Source organism: Dasypus novemcinctus, chromosome 5, assembly GCF_030445035.2.
Source record: "Dasypus novemcinctus isolate mDasNov1 chromosome 5, mDasNov1.1.hap2, whole genome shotgun sequence".
In the NCBI taxonomy this organism is placed as follows: Eukaryota; Metazoa; Chordata; class Mammalia; order Cingulata; family Dasypodidae; genus Dasypus; species Dasypus novemcinctus.
The window spans coordinates 38,540,504-38,546,430 of record NC_080677.1 but is presented as its reverse complement, the minus strand read 5'-3'; the positions used below and the strand labels follow the sequence as shown (position 1 = coordinate 38,546,430).

The 5,927-nt window shown below is 38.5% G+C and overlaps 1 long non-coding RNA gene across 1 annotated transcript; it reads right to left on the bottom strand.

Annotated features, from left to right (window-relative positions):
- Positions 1-1,808: 1,808 nt before the first annotated feature.
- Positions 1,809-4,940, bottom strand: LOC139438924 (uncharacterized). Its single transcript, XR_011648753.1, has 2 exons — positions 4,858-4,940; positions 1,809-2,030 (listed from the first exon to the last, which is right to left on the bottom strand). It is a non-coding gene; the product is annotated as an uncharacterized lncRNA (long non-coding RNA).
- Positions 4,941-5,927: the final 987 nt, after the last annotated feature.

The following is a 5,927-nucleotide window of genomic DNA, read 5'->3' as shown; positions in this document are numbered from 1 at the left end:
TTATACTTAGCACATGATTGATTGAAAATAATGCACACAAATTATACATTATAAAGTGGTGAAAAAATTGATAAAAATGTTACTAAAATTTCCCAATTGTAGATGGGTAAGGTCAATTTTAAGAATGCTTACAATTGGAGGCAAAGAGGTTCTTAGCTAGAATGCATAAAATAATAAGCAAATCCCTAAATAATGTAGACAATACAGATTACTAAAGCCCTATAACCTGTCTTTATTGTAGAATTTGAAGTCATCAGTTTATACTTTTTAACATCTTCTTCAAATGCAAAGACTCTTAAGTCACATGACTCCGTATTTTTAAAATATATGAACTTTTCAATATTCACAGTATATAAATCATCATTTTGCTTTACTATTTTAAAATGCAAATAACAACATGCCAGACTAAACTGTCAAAGTAAGAAAATAAAGTTTCAAGTTCATATTTAGCATCTTTTTTATAATAGAGGGTCATTTAATAAGGGAGGTGCAAGAGAGCATGGAGAGAGAGAGAGAGGGAGGCAGGAGAAGGAGAGAGAGAGAAAGAGAGAGAAAGAGAAATTCATTTCATCCTTAACCAAATTAGTTTGTGCTTATGAAGATGTCAAACCTCCATTTTACCCAATAAAACATTTTTGGCATGGTAATGACATTCCCCCTAGTGTATTTCCATAACCCTATAATGATTTTTTTTAAAAAGCCCAGCCTTGTAAACAAATGAGGAAATATGATTTTTAAAACTACCTTTAAACCCAAAGCAAGACACAGGCATGGTTTTTGTCTTAAATTTAGAGTAAATTGAAAGAATACATTCTATGCTTTTGTTTCAAATCCATTTTGGGGCCAAGCAGACCACATTCAACCAAGATAAATTATCTGAATGGATTTTGGGAGAAGAGAAAAGAGTCTGTTCATTTTAATATACCTTCAGAAATATTTTACTTCTTGATGATGACAGCAGCTCTTGCTGACAACTATTAATACATTATAAACACCCCATCAGAGTTATATAAAAACATGTCAGTTTTAAAGAGAACATCTTTGACAGCAAATTTTCTGATTGTGAAACAGCTGTGCCTTCAGTACAATGCATTAAGTAGTTTATTCCTTTTAGATAGTTAAATTGTGCATGAAATGTTGCTGGCTCAAGGGCTCCAAATCTGGCCTGATTAGCGAACATCTGTTACATTGGAAAAATTCATGTCTACCCTAATTAGCTGTCAGGCTGATGTACATCAGGCCTGATGGTGAGGGATCCTGTGCTGTTTAAGTCAAACAGGTTCCTCTCCTCTCCCGTCACCTGCCCTTTCAAATCTCTTCCTCTCGTGTGTTGCTGTAATTAGAGATGGTTGGACATACAATGGAGCAGGCTACGGTCAGTTATAGTCCCATCTGTGCGATATTTTTATTCCCACCAAACTTGGGAGCTGAAAGATAAAGTAGTTCAAGCAGCAATGAGGCGTCAGACCTGTTCCGTCTACGACACTTGATAATCTTGGCCCCGAGATCGTCATTTGAAAGACTCTCGGAATCCTAAAGTCACCATTTTGTGGTGACTGAAGGGCACTCTACAGCAGTCTGACCAGTGGATCTTTGTTTTGTTTTGTTTTAAATCGGAGTAGCTCTCAGATTATTTTGAACCCTGGCAGTGCACTGCAGAAGTGGTGTGATAGATACTGTATGATGAGGTATTGAAAGGAACTAGGAACAGTTAGGAAAAGCATTGGAGTATTCTGAAAATGGAATTTTCATAGCCATATACCCTGGGTTTGTACAGAGCGGCAGGAGGCAGGTGAAAACAAAAGATCTGATATTATCAGATTTATTAGTCTTGCATACACAGGGTTTTCCAAAGTAAATGAAAACTTTCATTGACCTGTGGATGGGCACAGATCATAGCTTCCTGTTCGAACTAGCAGTAAACTGGAAAGTGCAGTTTGAAGTGTTCCCAAGCTGGTGAATCCTCATGTGCCCTGTAAACAGCCTTTTATATAAGAGTAGTGTTGCCTGGGGCCAAGTTCAGATCCAACCTGAAAGATTAAGAATATATAAGATTTCAACATCAGATTTTATCAGAGTGAGATTTGACCTAGGAAGAATGAAAATATCAGCCTTTTTTCTGACTTTGTACTAGCCTTTCAAGATAATCCACGTAAAGGAGTATCATTCCCTAGCATACTTGAGGTATAATTACTGTGTACACTAAAATTCAGTAATAGAGGACATGCATTATGAAATGCTTGATGCATGAAGTTACAAATAGAGAAATTCGTTTACCCAGAAGCATTTGAGATTTTTAGGTAAACTGAAACAGGACACATTTAGAATTCTAAAGGCTCTTGTTATAGCACCATAGCCAAACCGAACTTGAGTTTTCTTACCTGAGTGGGGTTCCATCACCCGCCTTCCTTTTTTTCCTCCCTGCCTCCCTCCCTCTGTCTCTCTCTCTCTTTTCCTCTCTTTCTCTGTCCCTTCCTTTGCTCCCTCCCTTCCTTCCTAGGTTCTTTATTTCACCTTGAAATACTTTCTCTGTTTATCCAAAGCTCACCTAATAAAGCATTTAAACATGGTTTCAAATGCCAGTTCCTCTGTACCTCTATTAACTTCAGTTTATAGCAAAGGGGAACGTTTATAGGAACACTGTATTCTATACTATGGTTTTATGTGCATTATCTCCTTCTACATGGCATTACTGCATTTCTTTTATGGCAATTGCTATTTCCTAAACTTTTATTTAAATATTTGTATACCAGAGAGTACCTATTATCTTTTCTAGTACACTATAAGCTCCTTGGATACAGAGGCAAATATTTATTTCTATATCCCAGAAAATGTAGTCCATAATAGAGGTTCAATAAATGTTTGTTGAATGAATGTGATTTGGTGAGACCAGAGGCAGTAATAGGACTCTGGGGAAAGTGTTCCCTTGAACTAAGACCCAGGGACCTGCAAGCACCTGCTGCCATTGCTAGCTGCCTGGAGACGGCCACCACAGGCCACCTTGGAGCCAATAGAGACTAGTTTCAGAGATTTAAGATGTCTTGTAAGTATGGGATGGTCTTGGGAGCATCCACAAGCGTCCTCCAAAAGTAAAGACTGGCTGAACTCTACCCAAAAGGCCAAGCAGAGCTCCTGAAGCTTTCAGAATTGTTTCATTTCCCTAGAGTAATGATCCCTGAAGGACAACTTTGGGTGCTGCTGGTCTGGACCTGGTCCCAGCTTGCTCTGGATCTGGTTTTGCATTGCAGCCCTGCTTGGAGACTGAGAGATGCTCCAGAGCAGCCAGGGCTGAGTGTGGCTTCCTCCTGCCCTAATCGCCCTCATCTGCTTTCCTATGACACCCTCCATTGTCTCCCACACTGGTTTCTAGGTTTATCCAGAACCAGGATATAGGAAATATCACAAGAATACATATTTTTCTGCTTAATTTTGTGGATTTTAAAGAACCTAAACAACTCACACTTTAAAGATATATGCTAAGCTTTGGAAATTTTGTCCACTCTAGCTTGGAAGTGTCTTTGTAGTAATTCACCACAAGAAAAAGAATTGCAATATGATTTCACTCTGACATGAAAAATACAATTTCAGGTATATCTTTTCTTTTTGGCTATATTAATGTTAATAATATTTAAAATTTCTTGAATTTTATAACATATTTTCAAGTTTTCACATATAGGTTAATTCATTTGGCCATAGTTGCTCTTTGCCATTTTTATTGATGGATACTCAGCATTTGAAATGCATAGGAAGAAACATAAAAATAGAGGCTCTTGAATGCTTACCAGTTTAGCATCCCAATCATCATCATCATCATTTACAACAAAACAACAACCACAATCACAATAACTGATAATCTTATTTAAACATCCATTATATGCCGTTTCACATTCATTATTTCTACTGCTCACAAGATTCCGTGAGATTTTATTATCTCCATTTTACAGGTGACAAAATTTGGACTCAGGTAGATTACATGAAAGCTACACAGCTAATAAATAGATAAATAACAGAGCCAAAATTAAACTTGTATTAGACCACAAAGTAGTTGCACAAAAGGCTCTCAAGGAAATCTTTTTTTTTCCTTTTTCATGTTCGTTATTTTATTTATTTTCAATTCATTGTCTTCTTAAAATAATTTGAGCACTATATACATTCATTTGAATAAATGGCATTTTCCCCAGAGGTGGCTATGGTTTTCATGCACTTTGCTTGCTTAACAGGGGCAATTCAAATTGAGGAGTTTTACAAGAATTTGCACAATATTTTATTCACCTTATTATACTTAGATTGAGCAAGTCTAACCAATGGACTATGCAGTTCAATCCAAACTTGTAAAGATTTGAAAATCCCTCTTTGGAAAACTTTATCTTTTAAATCCAAGTCTCTAAACCTTGACTTCCACCGAATTCTGATCCTTATTTGAAGTAGACCATCAGGACTATAAGAGTGATTTTGCAGTAGTTTTGATGACTCCGACACTATATGTTTTAGGGCCATATAGTTGCTGTATGTGATTTTAACTAACTTGATAAAATCCAAAAGCTTTTCCTGCAGTTAATAAAGAATGGTACAACAAAAATATTTACTATGTACTATGCCAGCAACTAAATTAACCAGTAATAATTGTTTTCAGTGGTACCAATCAACAGCTGAGGGAAAAAACCCACAGGTCATTATATTTATCAAAATTAACTATGATTTCTCCCCACCACTCCCTTGAATAAGCTGCTTTTCACACATACACACACACCAAGAGATGAAAAAAAGGGCTAATTCTTCTCAACGTTTGTTTCTCTGGAAGCGATCTTACAAACTTTTGAATATTTTGTATTGGTGAGATAGCAAATGTCTTCTTACTACTCCAAGCCTGTAATTTACTCTTGAGACGGCTGGTGCCATTCTTCCATAGAATGATTCCGGTCGTGCTGCGGATGGTAACAGAGGGTCAGGCTGTTCCTGTAGTGACTTAGTCTCTGGGTCTGTCAGAGAATAGATATCAAATGCACACATTCCTTCAGAAAAGGGTTGCAAATAGTCCACCGAAAACCAGGAGGGAATCATTATATTCTTCACCAGCTTCACATGACAGAAAACATGCACCCTTCTAAGAGCACGGTGCATGCCCCGTAGAGGCTAGCCCCTCTGCTACCCGCCGAGCAAGGAACCAAAGTGGCCCACGTTGGGCCCCAGTCTTCTGTCTGGTGCCCTCAGTGTCTGGGATGGCCTTCACTAGGTGGTGGGGTGACAGCCCCAGAGACTCTGCCAGGTGGGCATGATCATTAAATTGATCATGTGAAGAGGCAGCTGAGAAAAGTTTTCTCTGGGGTTGACCCTGGTGCTTGGTCTAGAGTAGCAGGGAGGATAGTGCTGGGGGGAGTAACTCTTGAGAGAATGACGCCTCCAAGCAGTGATGATGTGAGGAGGCATCAGGGGAAGAATCCTAAAGTCACGTGTGACCACAATTATGGGCAAATCTGAGTTCTACAGGCCACCTCTTAATTCCCTTTTAAGAAATGACTTTCTGCAGACTTACAGGTCATAAGTGATGAGCCCTCTTTGCAGTAAAAGCTGGTATGGAACAGGGTTGCCGTTGTCACAATGGATTTTCTTTTACTGAGCTCATAATGAAATTGCTTACCGTTACCTGGGAGCATCTTACGTATGTAAGTGTCTGGCACTCTTCCTTCTTTGCAGGCATGGAAATTACAGTATCTAAACTCCAGCGGCGCAAGGCTGTTTGTGAGGGGGAAAATCAAACTTTGTTCCTAAGCTGAAACGATCACTCAGTTCTCTCAAACCTGGATGACTCTGCAGACACAGCCCTAAAATAACTCGTGCAGCCAATATAGAGATGAAAATTAAACTTAGATTTTCTGACACTCCACTCTTGTTCTCTCACCACTAGATCCTCCCAGTTCACTGAGAAA